The following is a 24,224-nucleotide window of genomic DNA, read 5'->3' on the forward strand; positions in this document are numbered from 1 at the left end:
TTTTTGCCGGCTTGGAATTAATCTTATTTTCATCCTACTTCTTCTTCTTCTTCTTCTTCTTCATCCTCATCCTCATCCTCAGAAGAAGAAGAAGAGGATGAGGATGAGGATGAAGAAGAAGAAGAAGAAGAAGAAGAAGAAGTAGGATGAAAATAAGAATAATTCCAAGCCGGCAAAAAGTGTATGTGCAGAGCTCCTCTAAGTGTATCTGCAGAGCTCCTCTAAGTGTATCTGCAGAATAGAGGAACTCTGCACATACACTTTTTGCCGGAAACCGCTGTATGGAGGGAATGTCCCAGAACTGTCAGAAATAGTCTATTTCTGACAGTTCTGGGACATTCACTCCATACAGCTGTTTCAACCGCTGTATGGAGGGAATGTCATAGAACTGTCAGAAATAGACTATTAATGACAGTTCTGGGACTGTCCTTCCATACAGCGGTTGAAACATTGTATCTATTTGTTTCCATAAATGGATCCATTTATGGAAACAAATAGATACAATGTTTCAACCGCTGTATGGAAGGACAGTCCCAGAACTGTCATTAATAGTCTATTTCTGAAACAGCTGTATGGAGTGAATGTCCCAGAACTGTCAGAAATAGACTATTTCTGACAGTTCTGGGACTGTCCTTCCATACAGCGGTTGAAACATTGTATCTATTTTTTTCCATAAATGACATTCTGCAAATACACTTAGAGGAGCGCTGCAGATACACTTTTTGCCGGCTTGGAATTAATCTTATTTTCATCCTACTTCTTCTTCTTCATCCTCATCCTCATAAGAAGAAAAAGAAGAAGTAGGATGAAAATAAGAATAATTCCAAGCCGGCAAAAAGTGTATCTGCAGCGCTCCTCTAAGTGTATCTGCAGAATGTCATTTATGGAAAAAAATAGATACAATGTTTCAACCGCTGTATGGAGTGAATGTCCCAGAACTGTCAGAAATAGTCTATTTCTGACAGTTCTGGGACATTCACTCCATACAGCTGTTTCAACCGCTGTATGGAGGGAATGTCATAGAACTGTCAGAAATAGACTATTAATGACAGTTCTGGGACTGTCCTTCCATACAGCGGTTGAAACATTGTATCTATTTGTTTCCATAAATGGATCCATTTATGGAAACAAATACATACAATGTTTCAACCACTGTATGGAAGGACAGTCCCAGAACTGTCATTAATAGTCTATTTCTGACAGTTCTATGACATTCCCTCCATACAGCGGTTGAAACAGCTGTATGGAGTGAATGTCCCAGAACTGTCAGAAATAGACTATTTCTGACAGTTCTGGGACTGTCCTTCCATACAGCGGTTGAAACATTGTATCTATTTTTTTCCATAAATGACATTCTGCAAATACACTTAGAGGAGCGCTGCAGATACACTTTTTGCCGGCTTGGAATTAATCTTATTTTCATCCTACTTCTTCTTCTTCATCCTCATCCTCATAAGAAGAAAAAGAAGAAGTAGGATGAAAATAAGAATAATTCCAAGCCGGCAAAAAGTGTATCTGCAGCGCTCCTCTAAGTGTATCTGCAGAATGTCATTTATGGAAAAAAATAGATACAATGTTTCAACCGCTGTATGGAGTGAATGTCCCAGAACTGTCATAAATAGTCTATTTCTGACAGTTCTGGGACATTCACTCCATACAGCTGTTTCAACCGCTGTATGGAGGGAATGTCATAGAACTGTCAGAAATAGACTATTAATGACAGTTCTGGGACTGTCCTTCCATACAGCGGTTGAAACATTGTATCTATTTGTTTCCATAAATGGATCCATTTCTATGACAGTTCTATGACATTCCCTCCATACAGCGGTTGAAACAGCTGTATGGAGTGAATGTCCTAGAACTGTCAGAAATAGACTATTTCTGACAGTTCTGGGACTGTCCTTCCATACAGCGGTTGAAACATTGTATGTATTTGTTTCCATAAATGGATCCATTTATGGAAACAAATACATACAATGTTTCAACCGCTGTATGGAAGGACAGTCCCAGAACTGTCATTAATAGTCTATTTCTGACAGTTCCATGACATTCCCTCCATACAGCGGTTGAAACAGCTGTATGGAGTGATTGTCCCAGAACTGTCAGAAATAGTCTATTTCTGACAGTTCTGGGACATTCACTCCATACAGCTGTTTCAACCGCTGTATGACATTCCCTCCATACAGCGGTTGAAACAGCTGTATGGAGTGATTGTCCCAGAACTGTCAGAAATAGTCTATTTCTGACAGTTCTGGGACATTCACTCCATACAGCTGTTTCAACCGCTGTATGGAGGGAATGTCATAGAACTGTCAGAAATAGACTATTAATGACAGTTCTGGGACTGTCCTTCCATACAGCGGTTGAAACATTGTATGTATTTGTTTCCATAAATGGATCCATTTATGGAAACAAATACATACAATGTTTCAACCGCTGTATGGAAGGACAGTCCCAGAACTGTCATTAATAGTCTATTTCTGACAGTTCCATGACATTCCCTCCATACAGCGGTTGAAACAGCTGTATGGAGTGAATGTCCCAGAACGGTCAGAAATAGACTATTTCTGACAGTTCTGGGACAATCACTCCATACAGCTGTTTCAACCGCTGTATGGAGGGAATGTCATAGAACTGTCAGAAATAGACTATTAATGACAGTTCTGGGACTGTCCTTCCATACAGCGGTTGAAACATTGTATGTATTTGTTTCCATAAATGGATCCATTTATGGAAACAAATACATACAATGTTTCAACCGCTGTATGGAAGGACAGTCCCAGAACTGTCATTAATAGTCTATTTCTGACAGTTCCATGACATTCCCTCCATACAGCGGTTGAAACAGCTGTATGGAGTGAATGTCCCAGAACTGTCAGAAATAGACTATTTCTGACAGTTCTGGGACAATCACTCCATACAGCTGTTTCAACCGCTGTATGGAGGGAATGTCATGGAACTGTCAGAAATAGACTATTAATGACAGTTCTGGGACTGTCCTTCCATACAGCGGTTGAAACATTGTATGTATTTGTTTCCATAAATGGATCCATTTATGGAAACAAATACATACAATGTTTCAACCGCTGTATGGAAGGACAGTCCCAGAACTGTCATAAATAGTCTATTTCTGACAGTTCTGGGACATTCACTCCATACAGCTGTTTCAACCGCTGTATGGAGGGAATGTCATAGAACTGTCAGAAATAGACTATTAATGACAGTTCTGGGACTGTCCTTCCATACAGCGGTTGAAACATTGTATCTATTTGTTTCCATAAATGGATCCATTTATGGAAACAAATACATACAATGTTTCAACCGCTGTATGGAAGGACAGTCCCAGAACTGTCATTAATAGTCTATTTCTGACAGTTCCATGACATTCCCTCCATACAGCGGTTGAAACAGCTGTATGGAGTGAATGTCCCAGAACTGTCAGAAATAGACTATTTCTGACAGTTCTGGGACAATCACTCCATACAGCTGTTTCAACTGCTGTATGGAGGGAATGTCATGGAACTGTCAGAAATAGACTATTATTGACAGTTCTGGGACTCTGACAGTTCCATGACATTCCCTCCATACAGCGGTTGAAACAGCTGTATGGAGTGAATGTCCCAGAACTGTCAGAAATAGACAGAAACTGTCACAGAACTGTCCTTCTTCTCATCCTTCTCCTTCTTCTCATCCTTCTTCTCATCCTTCTTCTCATCCTTCTTCTCATCCTTCTCCTTCTTCTTCTCATCCTTCTCCTTCTTCTCATCCTTCTCCTTCTCCTTCTTCTCATCCTTCTCCTTCTCCTTCTTCTCATCCTTCTCCTTCTTCTCATCCTTCTCCTTCTCCTTCTTCTCATCCTTCTCCTTCTCCTTCTTCTCATCCTTCTCCTTCTTCTCATCCTTCTCCTTCTCCTTCTTCTCATCCTTCTCCTTCTCCTTCTTCTCATCCTTCTCCTTCTCCTTCTTCTCATCCTTCTCCTTCTCCATCTTCTCATCCTTCTCCTTCTCCTTCTTCTCATCCTTCTCCTTCTTCTCATCCTTCTCCTTCTCCTTCTTCTCATCCTTCTCCTTCTTCTCATCCTTCTCCTTCTCCTCATCCTTCTCCTTCTCCTTCTTCTCATCCTTCTCCTTCTCCTTCTTCTCATCCTTCTCCTTCTCCTTCTTCTCATCCTTCTCCTTCTCCTTCTTCTCATCCTTCTCCTTCTCCTTCTTCTCATCCTTCTCCTTCTCCTTCTCTTTCCTCATCTCCAAGGGCATTTAAATTAAAGGTACAGTGTTCTGCACTAATTTAAAGGCTCTCTGAAGCCTAGAAACCCTTTTTATAAGTCATCTTCGTAGCGAAGAAATTCGCATCGAATCGAATTTCACACTGGAATTCGCCGAATCAGCCGAATCGAATTTTTGAGAAATTCGCTCATCTCTAATCTCAATATTTTAGTTCTTAAAGGGAATTTCAAAACTATTCAGGAAAGGAAAACTTTTGAACTAAGAATGATATTTCTATTTGATACAAGAGATAATAAGAGCCTTAATTTGGATATGGGATTCCTCACTCATTATCCAACAGTTTTACGACCCCCTCTGTGGGTGTTGTTCCCCCCCAGTCTTTGCTTTTTCTCTGTTTTATCTCTAGTCTAATCCTAGTTTTATAACCATTGCTGTGTACATTTGTTTGTGTGTGTTTTTCTGTTTTTTTATTTCTCCCCCTTTTGACATTTCTTTTAACATTCTGCTAAAACTTTGTGAAGTAGTACTGCCTGGACCTTGAGGAAGGGGACATACCCCAAAAGCTCATCCTCAAAATTGTATGTTAATGCAAATAAAAAAGTATCAATTGTACTCAATTGTTTCGGTCGCAAGTGCATTAATACGGCTACAATCACCTCAGGATATATCTAACTAATCTTAAAAATGCTCCCTCCCCCTCCTAACACCTATGCTGACTAACCTGTGTAAGTAAGACATCTATACTTACCTATTTTCAGACTGTTCTGGTCCGGTCATATGATCTGGCTCACCGATGTCAGCCGTTCATAGGGAAGAGGAGAGAGTGTTGACAACAGATGGGCCATAGGAGCCTAGGGGTGATGTCACCATTCCCAGGCATAACCATTCATTGTCGAACACCATCTCCTCTCCCCTGCAGCTGTCACTGGCTGACACAAGGGAGACCGCATGACAGGACCAGAACAGCCTGAAAATAGGGAAGTATATACAGTACATCTTTCTTACACAGGTTAGTCAGCATCGGTGTTAGGAGGGGGAGGGAATATTTTTAAGATTAGTTAGGTATAGCCTTGAATTCTACTTTAAGTGCCGATTCACATTGTGTGGGAAGCTGCATTCAGATTCAGACAGGAATCGCACCGTACTGCTGTTCAAATCACATGCAATTCTTTGCAGTGCGCTTTGAGCCATTTATTTTGTATATATGTAGGCTGGTTAGTGAGCGCACTCTAATAAGCTGCTATTGCACCAAAAAGGAACCACAAACCTTTCAAATAGACTCTATCAATAAGGGAGTGCAGCGCTACAAAAAAATTGACAGAAAGTCCTGAGACAAGCTTGAACCATTAGTAAAGAAATCAGTAGTAAATAAATATCATAAGTCCGATATAATCATGTATGTGGATTGTATAGTCCAGGGTTGTGTTAATCAACTCCAATCACCGTGGGTATGGTCCGGTATTCTGATGCAAAGGTATAGATAGATTGCCTACTCACCAGAAGCGCAATCTCACTACGCATTACAAGATCAAATACATCCGGGGATCCTGGGTGGGAGCTGCCTGGTATTATGATCCCTCGATGGTGTGTGAGAAGAATACCGGTCTGGTACAGCGTGCTTACTCCTCAGGTCTGCACCAATGTCTAAAATACTGGGGCGGAGGTATGAAGGCTCAGTACCCGGTATGGAGAGTAAAGGTGCTCAAATTACACAGTAAATTGCACTGCACCTGCAGAAAAGGTGTAGGCACCTTTTTTTCGCACTGGAATTGGATCACATGGGTGTTCACACCCTTGCGATCCAATTCACCCAATCGCACTGCGTTCTGCGAACCTTTTTGGGGTGTCGTTAACTTAAGATGAACACCCGCAGCGGTTTGCATAAACAGAGTGCTAATCTGATGTAATGCGGAAAATACACAGAATTTGCTGCAAATCCAGCACCTCATCAGTGTGAACCAGCATTAATACAAATTCTTTTTTTCCTGATATTTAAACGATAGCAAAGGTTTTTTTATTTTTTATTATATTGCGATGCATCAGGTATTTTCCTTTTAATACGAAAAAAAAAACTAGCTGCCCTTTAAATACGGCTTTTGACTTCATCTTGTATCATTGTATTTAATGTATTCATCCATTGCAAACTGAGAAACACCAGATGCATCCCTCTATTATCTCTGCTAATCATCACCAATACATTTTATAGAGGGACAAAAATGCTAACCGGAAAATAAAAATGACAACAATAAATTGCAGTTGCATATTTTCTTTTGGTAATTTGCTTTTCCGAGAACTTTTTTGGGTTTGCATTTGAGGCGAATTAACAGCTAGAGGTCTTTTCAGAGTGGAGTATAAGTGCCGGTTCCGCCTCCCTGAGCACAATCCGTAGACAGCTTTGTTAAAATTCCGGCCCTCACCTCCGCTGTCACTACTCGTTCTAGTGCAGGCAAGTTCCCTTTTGAAGTGGAGCAAATCTTTGCTCAGTTAAGCAAGCGTCAGTCAGATGCAAGCTTGGCTGGCAGCCCAGGGTTGTTAGAATTTTTCATGCTACACCTGAATAAGATATTGACGAGACATTGTTACCTAAACTGAATAAAGAAACACAAGATAAATATAATTAAATTGTCATAAGACTGACAGAATAATTTAAAGACTAAATCTTACATTGTGAATGTTTTTCTTAAAAGTTTCTATTTTTTTCTTAGTTCACTTGGGGTTTTCCAAAGATGCAGCTCCTACTGATGTGGTACAGCTCTGTTACACAGTACAGTCAGGTCCATAAATATTGGGACATCGACACAATTCTAACATTTTTGGCTCTATACATCACCACAATGGATTTGAAATGAAACAAACAAGATGTTCTTTAACTGCAGACTGTCAGCTTTACTTTGAGGGTATTTACATCCAAATTAGGTGAACTGTGTAGGAATTACAACAGTTTGCATATGTGCCTCCCACTTGTTAAGGGACCAAAAGTAATGGGACAGAATAATAATCATAAATCAAATTTTCACTTTTTAATACTTGGTTGCAAATCCTTTGCAGTCAATTACAGCCTGAAGTCTGGAACGCATAGACATCACCAGACGCTGGGTTTCATCCCTGGTGATGCTCTGCCAAGCCTCTACTGCAACTGTCTTCAGTTCCTGCTTGTTCTTGGGTCATTTTCCCTTCAGTTTTGTCTTCAGCAAGTGAAATGCATGCTCAATCGGATTCAGGTCAGGTGATTGACTTGGCCATTGCATAACATTCCACTTCTTTCCCTTAAAAAACTCTGGTTGCTTTTGCAGTATGCTTTGGGTCATTGTCCATCTGCACTGTGAAGTGGCGTCCAATGAGTTCTGAAGCATTTGGCTGAATATGAGCAGATAATATTGCCCGAAACACTTCAGAATTCATCCTGCTGCTTTTGTCAGCAGTCACATCATCAATAAATACAAGAGAACCAGTTCCATTGGCAGCCATACATGCCCACGCCATGACACTACCACCACCATGCTTCACTGATGAGGTGGTATGCTTAGGATCATGAGCAGTTCCTTTCCTTCTCCATACTCTTCTCTTCCCATCACTCTGGTACAAGTTGATCTTGGTCTCATCTGTCCATAGGATGTTGTTCCAGAACTGTGAAGGCTTTTTTAGATGTCGTTTGGCAAACTCTAATCTGGCCTTCCTGTTTTTGAGGCTCACCAATGGTTTACATCTTGTGGTGAACCCTCTGTATTCACTCTGGTGAAGTCTTCTCTTGATTGGTGACTTTGACACACATACACCTACCTCCTGGAGAGTGTTCTTGATCTGGCCAACTGTTGTGAAGGGGGTTTTCTTCACCAGGGAAAGAATTCTTCGGTCATCCACCACAGTTGTTTTCCGTGGTCTTCCGGGTCTTTTGGTGTTGCTGAGCTCACCGGTGCGTTCCTTCTTTTTAAGAATGTTCCAAACAGTTGTTTTGGCCACACCTAATGTTTTTACTATCTCTCTGATGGGTTTGTTTTGTTTTTTCAGCCTAATGATGGCTTGCTTCACTGATAGTGACAGCTCTTTGGATCTCATCTTGAGAGTTGACAGCAACAGATTCCAAATGCAAATAGCACACTTGAAATGAACTCTGGACCTTTTATCTGCTCATTGTAATTGGGATAATGAGGGAATAACACACACCTGGCCATGGAACAGCTGAGAAGCCAATTGTCCCATTACTTTTGGTCCCTTAACAAGTGGGAGGCACATATGCAAACTGTTGTAATTCCTACACCGTTCACCTGATTTGGATGTAAATACCCTCAAATTAAAGCTGACAGTCTGCAGTTAAAGCACATCTTGTTCATTTCATTTCAAATCCATTGTGGTGGTGTATAGAGCCAAAAATGTTAGAATTGTGTCGATGTCCCAATATTTATGGACCTGACTGTATATCACAGGACAATTGGAAATACTTTAAAAATTCATGAAAGCAGTATTATACCCAAAAGCAAATACCAAAAGTATTGGGACGCCTGCCTTTACACACACATGAACTTTAATAGCATCCCAGTCTTAGTGTCCGGTCACACTGATGCGATTTTAGGAGTGATTTGGGAATTGAAATCGCATCTAATGAATGTGAATGTGAATGTCTTAACACTTGTGATTTGCTGTTTCTAAAGTAGTTCTCCCTACTACTACTCCCCCTGCATTACGTTTTCTGCAGTTTTGTTGCGATTTCACATACATAAAGTATAATAGAAATCGCACTGCAAATTGCAAAAAATCTTTGAAAATCTTCACAAGTAGCAATAAAGTCTTCAGAAATCGCACTTGAAATCGCGCTGAAATTGCACACAAATTGCATGATTTTAAATTACAGTGGTGTGACCGGTGACTTAGTCTGTAGGGTTGAATATTGAGTTGGCCTACCCTTTGCAGCTATGACAGCTCCATCTCTTCTGGGAAGGCTGTCCACAAGTTTCAGGAGTGAGTCTATGGGAATGTTTGACCATTCTTCCAGAAGCGCATTTGTGAGGTCAGGCACTGATGTCAGCTGAAAAGGCTTGGCTCTCAGTCTCCACGCTAATTCATCCCAAAGGTGTTCTGTTGTGTTGAGGTGCAGGCCAGTCAAGTTTCTCCACCCCCAAATTCACTCATCCATGTCTTTGTGGACCTTGCTTGGTGCACAGTCACATTGGAACAGGAAGGGGCCATCCCCAAACTGTTCCCACAAAGTTGGGAGCATGAAATTGTCCAAAATATATTGGTATACTGACGCCTTAAGAGTTCCCTTCACTGGAACTAAGGGGCGAACCCAACCCCTGAAAAACAACCCCACACCATAATCCCCCCTCCACCAAACTTTACACTTAGTAAGCATGTAATACAGCTTATGGAGCAGCTGGGCAGAAATGGTGGGCATAGTTGGGCTTTCTTGATAAGAGCCTGTGACAGCTCCCACAGCTCTATTGATGGGTGGAAGGGCATGGACAGGGGGGGATTTTACCTAACAGAAGAGACATCAGCACAAGGGACACATCCCACTGACTATAAGTTGTGTCCCTTGTGCTGATTTTTGTGTTTTATATTGTGCCTGCTCTAAGGCTTTATGAAAACGTCACAAGCCTAAAACATAAAGGGGGGAATTTCTAGAACTGGAGCGTGCAAAGTCGGGTGCAGCTCTGCATAAAAACTGATCAGCTTCCAGGTATTATTGTCAAACCTTAAATGAACAAGCTGAAGTTAGAAGCTGATTGGCTACCATGCACAGCTGCACAAGATTCTGAGTGCTCCAGTTTTAGTAAATCTCCCGAAAGTGCAATAGTATCATACAAGCATCAGAATTCTGTATATATACATACACTATATTATCAAAAGGATTGGGACACCCCTCCAAATCGTTGGTTTCTGATGTTCCAATCACCTCCATGGCCACAGCTGTATAAAATCAAGCACCTAGGCATGCTGACTGCTTCTACAAACATTTGTGAAAAATTAGTCTCTCTCAGGAGCTCAGTGAATTCAAGTGTGGTACTGTGATAGGTTGCCACTGGTGGAATAAGTCCATCCATGAAATTTCCTTGTTACTAAATATTCCATGGTCAACTGTTAGTGGTATTATAACAAAGTAGAAGCAACTGGGAATAACAGCAACTCAGCCACAAAGTGGTGTTGCCACGTAAAATGACAGAGTGGGGTGAGCGCATGCTGAAGCGCACAGTGCGCAGAGGTCGCCAACTGTCTGCAGAGTCAATAGCTAAAGACCTCCAAACTTTGTGTGGCCTTCAGATTAGCACAACAACAATGCATAGAGGGCTTCATGTAATTGGTTTCCATGGCCGAGCAGCTGCATCCAAGCCTTACATCACAAAGTGCAATGCAAAGCGTCGGATGAAGTGGTATAAAGCACACCGCCTCTGGACTTTAGAGCAGTGGAGACGTGTTCTCTGGAGTGACAAATCATGCTTCTCTGTCTGGCAATCCAATGGACGTGTCTGGGTTTAGCGGTTGCCAGGAGAACGTTACTTGCCTAACTGCATTGTGTCAAGTGTAAAGTTTAGTGGAGGGGGGATTATGGTGTGGGGTTGTTTTTCAGAGGTTGAGCTTGGCCCCTTAGTTCCAGTGAAGGGAACTCTTAAGGCGTCAGCATACCAAGACATTTTGGACAATTTCATGCTCCCAACTTTGTGGTAACAGTTTGGGGATGGCCCCTTCCTGTTCCAACATGACTGCACACCAGTACGCAAAGCAAGATCCACAAAGACATGGATGAGTAAGTTTGGGGTGGAAGAACTTGACTGGCCTAACTCAACACAATAGAGCACCTTTGAGATGAATTGAGTGGAGACTGCGAGCCAGGTCTTCTCTTCATTAGTGCCTGACCTCATAAATGCGCTTCTGGAAGAATGGTCAAACATTCCCATAGACACACTCCTAAACCTTGTGGACAGCCTTCCCAGAAAAGCTGCAGCTGTTATAGCAGCAAAAGTTGTGCCAACTCAATATTCAACCATACGGACTAGTAAAGTTCATATGTGTGTAAAGGCAGGTGTTCCAATACTTTTGGCAATATAATGTACTTGTTTTGGGTCAGAGACTCAGAAACCATTGAAGCTAAAGCATCAGTATGAACTAACGTTCTTAAAAGTAGAGTTTGGCAGCTTCCATGGTTTTCACATGACAGTCTTTTTAAAGGTAAGTACTGCTGTTTGTCATCCACTGTATTTTATACAATATCACTGTGCTATTTTGAGACAGGTTGGCAGTAGACAAGAGAGAATGGTCAGGTGCATAGATACAACGTATCTTTGAATTACATTTTCATATAAACATGAATGCTCTGGTCAGGTGTAGAAAGGTCTAATCAGCATTAATATTTTATTTAGGAAAGGACACTTTCAATACTGGATTATGTTTGGGGAAACAGTAATGATTGAGTCAGGTTTTACTCTTGGGATCTCAGTGGTGTGAACAGTTGCTCACAGGCATGAGATTATCATCCAATTCAGTCAAATAGGCCACATTAAGAGAAAGAAAAACTTCAAGCAAACCTTTGGGTGGAATAAAAATTAGAAAACTAAATAAGTAGAAGGTAGCTGGTGGCATAACCTAGAGCGCTGTATTTTCTTTACTTCTCTACATATTTAACTAACTGAGATTAGGCATGCTACTCCCCCCCCAACATAACCACCATCCCACACTGTGGTGCACTCAACCACACGGCACTCTTAGGTTTTGTCATGTGGGGGGCATGCCTATGGTTATTCAAATAGCAACCTTGAAAAGGTCACTGTTCACAGACCTAGTTAAGGGCTATCTAAGTAGTACTGGTCTTGGAAGTTTCTGCAGTATGATGTGGGTACTAGGAGGTTTCTTTTGGCAGCTTCCTGTTGGTATCGGCAGTTTCATCATTTAATTTTATCCACGGGTTGACTTCAAAGTGGCCATACATGCTAGACACAAGGGGGTTTATTTACTAAAGCTGGAGAGTCCAAAATCAGACTCCCTTCTGCATAGAAACCAATCAGCTTCTAACCTCAGCTTGTTCAATGAAGCTTTGGCAATGAAACCTGGAAGCTGATTGGTTTCTATGCAGAAGGGAGTCTGATTTTGGACTCTCCAGCTTTAGTAAATAATCCCCAAGGAGACAACTTCACATACGAGAGATCTGGCATACATACCAGCTGATATTGTACAGCAGCACACTGGACAAAATTTTCCAAACTAGCCCAGTTATGCTCCAACAGTAGTAATTTAAAGGAGAAGTTCACCTTTCATACATTATGAATACATCGGCCTCCACCCCCCACTTTGACAGCTAGCTGTCTCCCCTTGCTAGCTGTCACATTTTTAAGAAACGTGGCCATGCGGGGTTCCGCCCGCCCGCCTGCATCTCTCATTCACAGTCCTCTGTGAATGAGAAATTACAAGTCCCGACATCCTTAGTAGCTGTCAGGTTGTAATTATCAATGAGCAGCACAGTCACCCTAGGACAAAAAGTGTTTTAGGACTACAAAGCACGTGTTCTCTCCTCTTCTCTGTAACATACAATAGCTGTGAATGCCATGGTAGTTCATTAATTCTTCCCGTCAGTATATCTGCTTGCCTGTACATCCCGTACGGGCAAGCAGATATACTGATAGATCTGCAGGAGACCTGCATGGCACCAGTGATCTAATGATCACTGGAGCAATGATTTTGAGAGTTCCTGCAACCAAAAATAATAAATGCACATTTTTTTTACCTGGAAAAATGTGCATTTATTATTTTTAGTAAAAAGGTGAACATGTTCTTTAGTGCAGCTATTAAGGCTTTTGGTATGTAGGAATATTTCTGTGATCCTTGATGAATAGTGGGGGAATTATTAGCATTTTGGTCTTATGGAAAGTTTTATTTTAGCCATTTTTTCCTGAGTTTTAAGTTGAAGTAATCCAGGTTTTATTTTGCATATGAAGTTATGGTAAAGGACATACAGTATTTGATTTTTTTGTACTTTTTATTATGCTGAGTATTTCTGTTTAACTTGTTATCTAGGTAAACATAAAATATTATTGTTTCATATTTAACTAAGCATTTGCAACTAAGCAGATGGACAGCACCAACTTTTTGATGTTTGGATATCAACTATTTTGTAAACTAGACCTACTGTAAAGAATAGGGATCAGATTACACATTGAGCAGAATGACACAGAGAAACAATCCCCACCCCGGCCGAGTCAAAATGTATTGCTTATTCAATCATCATACACAGCCTACCAAGAAAAAAGCATTGAGGCTGTGCTAGGGCTTTATATTAGACCCACCATTGGTGCATTCTGTACTATTTTTTAAAGTAACGATATTATACAAATAAGTATACATCATATAAACTAATGTATAAACTTATGAAATGAGAAAATAAATCAAATGACCAAAAACTATTTTTTTCCTTTAACAAGACCTGTGCTAGCCTCTTGCTTTTATCCTCTCATTTCTACTCCTTGGGTTAATAAATACATGCTCCAACAGTTTGCACTGACTGTGATGAACCGCCTGGCACCCCAACTGGGTGCTTCTGCCAAAGAGTGCTTCCTGCCCTCCAAACCCTTCCGGCAGACCGATAGCTAGTACCAGCTCTTTACCCCAAGCATCATACACAGACAAGATGCTGAGGTTAAACCAAAAGGAATAACTTTATTGAACAGAAATACAGGGTTTTATTCACTTCAAAAATAGGGGCAGTCACCACATGAACAATAAAAACAAATATTACACATTAAGGTAAAATCCCACAATGGTTAAGTAAAGAGGTAAAGTTGACACAAGACTAATCACATCCTGTAGGAATCTCCAGGAGATTAGCAAACAGACAGAAACAATTGGTTACTCAATTAAGAATGGAAATTCACACCTAGGAGGCACACTGAGGAATTTACACAATGGGAGAAAGACACTTCACACCTAGACAGGATAGTCAAACACAGATACACATTATAACAGTAAACACATAACACCTTATTAAACAGATAACACAAAACAGCAGGAGACACCAGTATTAGGTTGTTTTGAGCCAGATTATAATCTTCTGCTTTGAGTCTTGAGTCTAGGAGGGGGTTGAAGCAGTCAATGCTGATTTGAGCTGTTGATTCTATACCCCAACAAAAACAGAGGCCCCAAATCTGTATCTGGGTCTGTTTGTTTCGGGGAGACATGGACTTGAATCTGAAGTAAAACTACTCCAAAGGTTCCCTAGGCATACACCTTTCAAAGAATAGAGGCACCTCAAATGCCAGGGACCATAGCCAGTAGGCTAGAGGGTAGTCTGCAGTCACCTCCAAAAGCCCCTGTTGGGGGTCTGTCACATTGACCTACTCCACAGCTTGGCTACCCCTCTTACCTGTATCATAGTAGTCTCCATGTTTAGAGATTGGCTAATATAAAGAGGAACCACCAGGGGTGGACTGACCAATTGGAAACTCGGGCACTGCCCGAGGGCCCAGGGTCAGTAGGGGGCCCCAGGAGATGCCCCTGGTACCTTTTTCATAGGCTTTTTTGAGCTTGGGCAAGGACACAGGGGCCCCATGATCCCATATTGCCCGGGGGCCCCATGAGTTGTCAGTCTGCCCCTGGGAACCACTAAGTAGGTAGGTTTGGCTGGGAAGCAGATGTAGGACCTAACTGATGGAACGGGATACAGAGAACAGAGTGATACAGAGAACCAGAGAATGGTGAAGGATTTTCAGGAGGACCTGGCCTTTCTGCTTTAGGTCTCATAGGGGAAGGGGTTTCTTTCCTGCTTCATTTAGTAGCAGACATATAATTTGTGTGGAATGGTCAGGGCCCTCTGGGATTTAGGAGCCCATTTATACTAGATGTGGGTCTATCAGGTGCTGGGACCCCTTCATGCTGTCAGATAGACCTTGACACTGGTTACTGATATGGAAGGTTGGAGAAATTGAAGACATTCTAATATATGCCCTTACCCTTCTCCTCTTTTCCTAGTTTGTAAAATCCATATTGTGTGGCAACAAATACCTCTTCAATTTGTGTATGTTCAATGCTTAGACCTGCAAAATGCATCACGTATTTCCTTTTAGCACCATTTGGACTGGAAGTGAAAAGGGTGTTCACTGTCTGAATTTAGTTTTTTTTTTTTACTATGGACCAATAGAAAGTTCAGTGTGGTGCAAAGACTACTCTTTATTTGCGTCCATCAAGCCATACATACAAGAATAAATTATTGTAACTAGATGTGAGTTGAATGCAGGACACAAATTGAGCTTGTACAGGGGCCCTTTGGGATCACTGGCCTCATGTATATCCAGCTGCAATTTTTGTGTGTACAGAGCAAGCAGATCACACCCAACAGGTGGCTCTAAAAATTCAAGAAAGCAAAAATGGTTGGTTGGTTTGGCCGCTATGTAAAGTTGAAAAAAAAAGAAGAAAAAAAAAAAGAAGAAGCAGTCGGTGAAAATAAATTGGAAACATGGTCTGTATTTAAATGGAGATGCTCAGCTATTAATCACGTCAAAGCTTTGAGCACTTAGGGTTTGAGCGGAGCAAAGCAGGAACCTCAAACAAAAAAACAAGACTTGTGTTATCTTCAAGTGAGCATTAGAAGGCACAGTTTAAATTAGGATATAATGGTGTTCTGACAGCTTAATGAAAACTAATAGCATGCAGAAATGGCTTTAAACAGCTATTGCATTTATTTCTTCTTCTTTTTTTAATTTCTATTTTTTTTTTTGTTCAGAAAATCTCTTAAATGTGTACTTGTTTATTTGCGAGGATTGCCTCCCTCTAAATTCCCCCGCTCATCTCAGTGGGCGTCTGAGAAAAAGAAAAAGTTGAAAAGAACATAGATACTTCTTTGCTCCTTTGTTCTCCTCTAAGATGGCATTAATTTCTATCATGCTTTTTTTGGACTCTATTTGTTTTGTTTCATGTAATTATATCTCCTGTGGGGGGGAGGGAGGATGTAATTAGCTAAATTGGAGCTTAACTGATTTTGCCTGGTATTTGGAATTTCAGTTTTTATACAGCAGGTACTGTTTACTGAGTTTCTAATGAAGCCATATAGAGCGAGGAGTCTTCCGTACGTACTTTGGGGCTGGCTCCATGTGCTAGCTCAAGGTTTTATACACTGTGAAACAGCAGTTTACAGATTTAAATGGGACTTTTTCAGCCAGAAAACAGCCCAAATGGCCACTTTGGTATGTACGGCTTCCAGAACATAAGCTGTCGTCTTTGGCATAACTACAAAGAGCTCTGTTCAGCTGGAATTCATTGTCATTTTGGTGCACATTAAGTTTAATACTGCATGTGTTTTACTTAAATGATATCTGAGCATTGCCTGTAGCTTTGTAACAAGAAACAGGAAAAAGATATAATAATGCAACATATAGCCACAATCACTCCTATGGTATATCGCAGAAAAAAAGAAGTAGGGCTCCCCCCCCCCATTTATACTTACGTAGGTGGATGCAGCATCGGTTCCATGCTGCATCTGTCCCCTTCCAGCTCTAAGGGTGAGAACTCAGCAATCACATGATCACATGATCGCTGAGTTCTTACAGCCACTCTGAGCAGAGAGCGGTAATTGTAAGTCACCACTGTCTGCTCAGCCGCCCCAGCACTCACTGGAGTGCTGGGCTGTGATCCACAGGAGAAGTACAGCCAAAAAAAGCTTTGGCTGCACTTCTCCTTTAAGCCCTGATGCGGTCTGGAATTCGCAGAGTTTTCAGTGTGCATTCCGCACCGTATCAGAATCGAACCCCATTCCTGCGAACTTCTGCAGGTGTGTATGTTAAGTTAACAACACCCCGAAAGCGGTCCGCAAAACTCAGTGTGATGAGCAGAATTGGATCGCATAGGTGTGAATACCCATGTAATCCGATTCTAGTGCGGAGCCAAAAAAGGGTCCTGCATGTTTTTGGTGCGGTACAAATAGAGCCATACAAAATGTATGACTCCAATCGCACCGCACACAAATCGCATGTGATATTTACAGGAATGGGGTGCGGTTCCTGTGCGAATCACATGCGATATACCGCACTGCATATATGTGAACCCGGGCTAAAGCTTAAACAGAACAGAAATGTAATATATTGCAGATTACATAGGACAGAAGTGTTTTAGTTCTTTCTTCTTCTCTGTAACATAGCTGTGATGTGTTCTGGAGTTCATAGAAATAGTTGGGAACAATGCAAGAGAGCACATGAAGTTATCAGCTCACTGAAATTCTGCCAGAACTACCAGATATTTTTGAAAATTATATAACAAGCATTTTTCACTTCATATTTTAAAGCAACCTTGCTAAACCTTTTTTTTAACATGGAGAAAACCCTGGAATAACATTTAGGCTCCAGAAAACCCCATGCTAATAATTATTATATTTACAGTTTACAGTACATTAGTGTAATGGTCAGAGGGAAAAATGCTGCTTACTTTGGTGGTCATTAAGAGGAATCCCTTCCTTACAGATAGCTACAAACATCATTGGTACCAGTGGTTACTTATCTGAGAAGCAGAAATCACTTATTGCTCACCCCTAGCAACCTCTGGAGGAACCCTAGGGTTCCTCCGAACTCTGGTAAAGAAACTCACCTTTAATCAAGTGTATTGGAAACCAAAACATTTTTCTTTTAGTTTTTGATAGAATAGGCAATAATTAGGACCCTATCGGGGTTTTTATTGCTATGTGGACCCATTCGGTAGATCAATCCCCACTTCCTACAGAGACGCACAATGCAAAAAAATTATCTATCTAAAATAAGGGAAATAGACTATTTGGCAGTTGTCTCTGGAACAAGCATAACAATTGGAAAATGTTTTCTCTATTCTTGTTTATGAACAACTAAAAGTTGGATTTTTTCCATCAATTTCTGCCCTGAAGGCAATTAAAAAAGGTGAATCTTCCCAGTGGAAGAAACAAACAGATTGTAACTTTTCCCTACTTTATCCAAAGCTGAAAAAATGTGGCTTTAGATACAGAACACTTTAACACTTAAAATAGCTGTAGCTTTATCAAGCATTCAGCTTAAGTAGGCATTTAGCAAGCTCTTTGAAACTTCTGGGCTGAGCTATACAGAAAATTACTTAGACTAATACCTTCTGTATTTTCACAAATTCAAAAACTCCCTTATTATGGCATATACATATACTTGAACGAAAACGGGGCTGCATATACCTATGAACCAAAAGCCACCAGGAGAACCAATTACCTAATATTAATTAGGATTTTATTAGATGGTGGGATTGTTGCATGTGTTGTTTAATACTATTTAGGATGTGGACCATAGGCACTCCATAAACTTCCAAAATCGGACTAGGAGATTAAAAAATATATATCTCAATCTCCTCTGCCTAAAATTGTGGTACCATGGAGAAAGAAGTTTGGCAGAAACGACATCAAAATCAAAAGAAATGTGATAACCCTATATTGAGGTAAACAGGATATTCCCCATATAACAAAACTTGGGCATCGCATAAAAGTACCTCTTGGTTTGTAATCAAACAACCGCCCCCCTGCAGATTGTATTTAAACCACTTGGGCTCTGTAGTCACTGTGGCAGTAATGGACGTACCTTATGCTACCAATTTGTCTAGCCCGAAAACCACATTTAGCACAATGCAGAGAAAGCGCTTACAAATGGCCAATAGAGTTAGAGGACTGTTGAGGTGGTCAAAATAGTATTTTCCAACTCTCACAGTTCCCCTTCTCTGCTGAAATAAATATTATCAAAGCCCAAAGTGGTAAAACAACTGAAGCCTCTCAAAAAAATCCCAACCATATACCAAAGGAAATATTGGAGTGATCGGTCACCATCCTAACAAATCCATGTGTGTACCCCAAAAATAAAACAAAATAAACAGGTGCCAAACAAACTAACTCAACATGTTTCGCTCCAATACAGAGCTTGGTTAGGAGTGGAAAAAATAATAAATCTAACTGTGAACCAAACAAAATCAAGTCAAAACAAAATCAAAACAATGTGAACAGAGAATTCTCAAAAGAAAAGCGATTACATGAATGACAATACGATACTCAAAAAATTTATTCAGAATATGCTTTTATTAGCAAAATTTGTCGTTTTTTGTACTGTCCAATATTGAGGTGATGGCTACCTTGCAGTCTTTACTCAGTTTTCTCATATTGCAATTTTGCTAATAAAAGCATATGTTGATTACATTTTTTGAGTATCGTATTGTCCTTCATGTAACTGCTTTTCTTTTGTGAATTCTCTGTTCACATTGTTTTTTTGTAGGCTTTTCTGGTTATTGGGCAATACTTCATATTTTAGCGATACCCATTACCCTTGATGCCTCCATCTACAGGGTTATTATATACATGGTAAATATGGCTGACAAACAGAGATCTCCTCTATTTATAACATACAGTCAGGTCCATAAATATTGGGACATCAACACAATTCTAACATTTTTGGCTCTATACACCACCACAATGGATTTGAAATGAAGCAAACAAGATGTGCTTTAACTGCAGACTGGCCGCTTTAATTTGAGGGTATTTAAATCCAAAGCAGGTGAACGGTGTAGGAATTACAACAGTTTGCATATGTGCCTCCCACTTTTTAAGGGACCAAAAGTAATGGGACAGAATAATAATCATAAATCAAACTTTCACTTTTTAATACTTGGTTGCAAATCCTTTGCAGTCAATTACAGCCTGAAGTCTGGAACGCATAGACATCACCAGACGCTGGGTTTCATCCCTGGTGATGCTCTGCCAGGCCTCTACTGCAACTGTCTTCAGTTCCTGCTTGTTCTTGGGGCATTTTCCCTTCAGTTTTGTCTTCAGCAAGTGAAATGCATGCTCAATTGAATTCAGGTCAGGTGATTGACTTGGCCATTGCATAACATTCCACTTCTTTCCCTTAAAAAACGCTTTGGTTGCTTTTGCAGTATGCTTTGGGTCATTGTCCATCTGCACTGTGAAGCGGCGTCCAATGAGTTGTGAAGCATTTGGCTGAATATGAGCAGATAATATTGCCCGAAACACTTCCGAATTCATCCTGCTGCTTTTGTCAGCAGTCACATCATCAATAAATACAAGAGAAGCAGTTCCATTGTCAGCCATACATGCCCACGCCATGACATACAACCACCATGCTTCACTGATGAGGTGGTATGCTTAGGATCATGAGCAGTTCCTTTCCTTCTCCATACTCTTCTCTTCCCATCACTCTGGTACAAGTTGATCTCGGTCTCATCTGTCCATAGGATGTTGTTCCAGAACTGTGAAGGCTTTTTTAGATGTCGTTTGGCAAACTCTAATCTGGCCTTCCTGTTTTTGAGCCTCACCAATGGTTTACATCTTGTGGTGAACCCTCTGTACTCACTCTGGTGAAGTATTCTCTTGATTGTTGACTTTGACACACATACACCTACCTCCTGGAGAGTGTTCTTGATCTGGCCAACTGTTGTGAAGGGTGTTTTCTTCACCAGGGAAAGAATTCTTTGGTCATCCACCACAGTTGTTTTCCATGGTCTTCCGGGTCTTTTGGTGTTGCTGAGCTCACCGGTGCGTTCCTTCTTTTTAAGAATGTTCCAAACAGTTGTTTTGGCCACGCCTAATGTTTTTGCTATCTCTCTGATGGGTTTGTTTTGTTTTTTCAGCCTAATGATGGCTTGCTTCACTGATAGTGACAGCTCTTTGGATCTCATCTTGAGAGTTGACAGCAACAGATTCCAAATGCAAATAGCACACTTGAAATGAACTCTGGACCTTTTATCTGCTCATTGTAATTGGGATAATGAGGGAATAACACACCTGACCATGGAACAGCTGAGAAGCCAATTGTCCCATTACTTTTGGTCCCTTAACAAGTGGGAGGCACATATGCAAACTCTTGTAATTCCTACACCGTTCACCTGATTTGGATGTAAATACCCTCAAATTAAAGCTGACAGTCTGCAGTTAAAGCACATTTTGTTTGTTTCATTTCAAATCCATTGTGGTGGTGTATAGAGCCAAAAATGTTAGAATTGTGTCAATGTCCCAATATTTATGGACCTGACTGTAGATGATCAAAATGGACAATATTTTCTTTGGTCAGTGGCGGGGATTTTTTTGAAAGCCTGCAGTTTTTTTAATTCTTTGGACTTTAATAATATTTTACTTCAGCAGAGGAGTGGGACCGTGAGGGTCAGAAAATACTACTGAACTTCTTTCTCCATGATATCACTATTTTAGACAGGAGAGATGAAAATATATATTTTTTAATCTCCTAGTCCTATTTTGGAAGTTTATGAAGTGCCTATGGTCCCCATCCTAAACAGTATTAAGCAACACATGCAACAATTCTACCATCCAATAAAATCCTAATAAATTGGTTCTCCCGGTGGCTTCTGGTGTGTGGGCACATGCCCCCCCCCCCCCTTTTTTTTTGTTCTGAGCTATACAGATACATGATATATGTTTTGAAATGGCCACTGAGGGTTGTTTTGTGGCTTTTTAGTGAAATGGTATTCAGACTAGCATACCTACCCTAAGTCCTCATGTCCACTGGGGCATTTCAAAATCTCCAATAGCGCTAGCTGTATAAAGAGTTTTTCCATTTTTTAGCAATTATGTATTAGTGTTTAGCCGTGTTTTTCCATGTTGTATTTTTTAGTCTCAGAAATGCTGGTTTACCGTGTTTTACAGCGTTTACGAGCATTAGAGAGTTATTACAGCTAAAAACTCTTGAAATACACTTGTTCTTTTTTTCCAGCCAGAAATTGCCCCTGCCAAAACTTCTGATTAAAGTCTACATGTGCATGGACACATAGAATAACATGCTATGGTGTTTAACCTCCCTGGCGGTATTCCCGAGTGTAGCTCGGGGTAACATTTCAGTACCAAAAGCGGTAACCCCGAGCTACACTCGGGAATACCATGCGGCACTGCTCCGGCGTGTGTTCTTCACTTACCTTACCCTGCGCTCCCGCGATGTGTCCCCTGCAGCGTCCCCGGCCATCTCCTCCGGCCGATGCCGGCATCCGGCTTCTGTGTCCTGTCCCTGTGACGTCGGGACGTACGGGCGCTGCCGCCGGCGGCGGCGGGAAATTTAAAAATTTTAAAAAATGTCATTTTTTTTTTTTTACATTTTACATAGTAAAACATTGCTGTCTCAACCCATTTCACATACATATTGTCCCTAGTGCTTTGTCCTGCGCCCTGCCTGCATTTTGTCTGTTCTTTCTGCCTGGAAACTGAGAAATGTCCATGGCGTCCAAAAAGTGTCCCTTTAGGTCAAAAGCGGTTTAGATCAGCTAGAGAACAGCGATAGTAAATCAGAACCACTTGCAGAATTGAGTGATAATGATTCGTGGGGAAATTCATCATCAGACACTGAAAACGATTTTGCGACTGAGCTCAGCAATGTGCGAACTTGGCGCTATATTTCACATTTCAGTGTTTTTGGTTTGATTATATTATTGAATTAAATTTTTTATTATTTTTATATTATTTTTATGATTATTTATTAAATTATAATTTATGATTTTGTGTTTCAAATTTTATCATACCCGGGATGTTTACTAGACTCTTGTTCGGACAGATTTCAGTGAGTTTTTCCTAAAAATTACAGCCTACAATAAAAAAAATACATATTTCCATGCAAAAAAATGGTACCGCTTTCAGCACCAAAAATCTGAAATAATCATACCGCCAGGGAGGTTAATGGCCATAGAAAAAAATGCGGGAAGCCAAAAACAGCAGCTGTAAAAACGCGTAGTGTGCATGAGGCCTAATGCACATTGCAAATATGAATACATTTGACAATATTTGTTATGAAAGGTTCTTGATAACTCATCTTTAATTGTCATTTCTTTCAGAATTGAAACTTCTCGAATAGTTCGGTACTGAGGACATGGTCATCGATCAAGACATTTAGAAATCTTGCTGTATTCAAGAAAGGTAGGATAACTGCTGAAATGTTGACTTGTATGTAAGAGATACCCATGACAGTAACAGTAACAGACACCCTTATGTAACAGTACATTTTTAATAAAAGTGTAAATCAGTGATCTATGCAAAATGGTGACATCAGTTAGAAGACAAGGTAGAAGAAGATCCACCGGAGACATTAGAGTCATTAGAGTTAAATGAGAAGCACAATTTTAATTTTTTATTTTTCCTCAACGATCCCCATGCTTAACATTTTTCAGTTAGGTTACAGGTACTTGCATAGCATTCTTCCAGAAATCTTTGTTGTGCAGCTTTCCCAGCATGTATTTTGAAAATGATGAGTACGGGATGGGTCCTTATAGAAACAGTGCACATATTAGTGCACTCAGCTCTTTGCTATTTGTCCCTATTGAATATATTTTGCCTTTTGGGTAGATTTAGACATGTGTCTAAATCTCCCTTGGCTCTAAAGCTCAATCTTCATTTGGATCGTGCTCCAGAGGCTACTGACAGGCAGAGAGGAAGCATTGCGATGCCTCTTTACCTTTTGTTTCTATACCATTGTTGCTGACAATCACATTGCAACCGTGTGAATTGTGTTCAAAGGACTTGCCCACTTACTTAAATATGTAGCATTTGGTGGGCTTGCCGCCCGCAAATTGCTACATGATGGGTGAACTTTGCCGCGGGTGCAAAGCATCTCAGCCATGGCATGTAAACATCCCTATCAGCTGCCTATTATAGCTTAAGGGGGGGGGGGGCGATTGGTGGGTGTCCGAAACACGATTGAGCCACGCCCTTTTGCTGGCTCTGAACTGCAAGTCTGAATGAAGCTTCTCTCCAAAATAAACTGCTTACCTGCAACACATCTCTTTGGAGCTCTTAACCGTGTGGCATTCCCAACTATACAGCCTTATTTGAAATTGTAGCACTATCCCCGCAAGGGCCGTTTGACAATGCTTGTCCCCAATGGTTCCCCTGACCTGCCTTGCAAGCCTCTCAGTACCTCTGACACTCTGGGTTCAGACATATTTAAACAAAATTAAATAATAGCACAAGAGACACAATTCTTTAGTAATACCTCTATATTAGGCTTGTTCAAAAAGAGTAGACCACAAGAGTAATGGGTTTAGGGT

General features: G+C 40.7%; 1 protein-coding gene across 4 annotated transcripts in view; it reads left to right on the forward strand.

Moving 5' to 3' along the window:
• ESRRG (estrogen related receptor gamma) overlaps positions 1 to 24,224 on the forward strand; it is a 1,108,989-nt gene that overhangs the window by 618,707 nt on the left and 466,058 nt on the right. For all 4 annotated transcript variants that reach the window (XM_089684805.1, XM_089684808.1, XM_089684809.1 and 1 more), the window contains exon 5: positions 23,016 to 23,097. The gene's annotated coding sequence lies outside the window, so the exon portion shown is untranslated. The remainder of the gene's footprint in view (positions 1 to 23,015; positions 23,098 to 24,224) is intronic.

The sequence above is a fragment of the Staurois parvus genome, unplaced genomic scaffold, assembly GCF_062004578.1.
Source record: "Staurois parvus isolate SC_StPar_1 unplaced genomic scaffold, SC_StPar_1.0 ptg000357l, whole genome shotgun sequence".
Classification (NCBI taxonomy): domain Eukaryota; kingdom Metazoa; phylum Chordata; class Amphibia; order Anura; family Ranidae; genus Staurois; species Staurois parvus.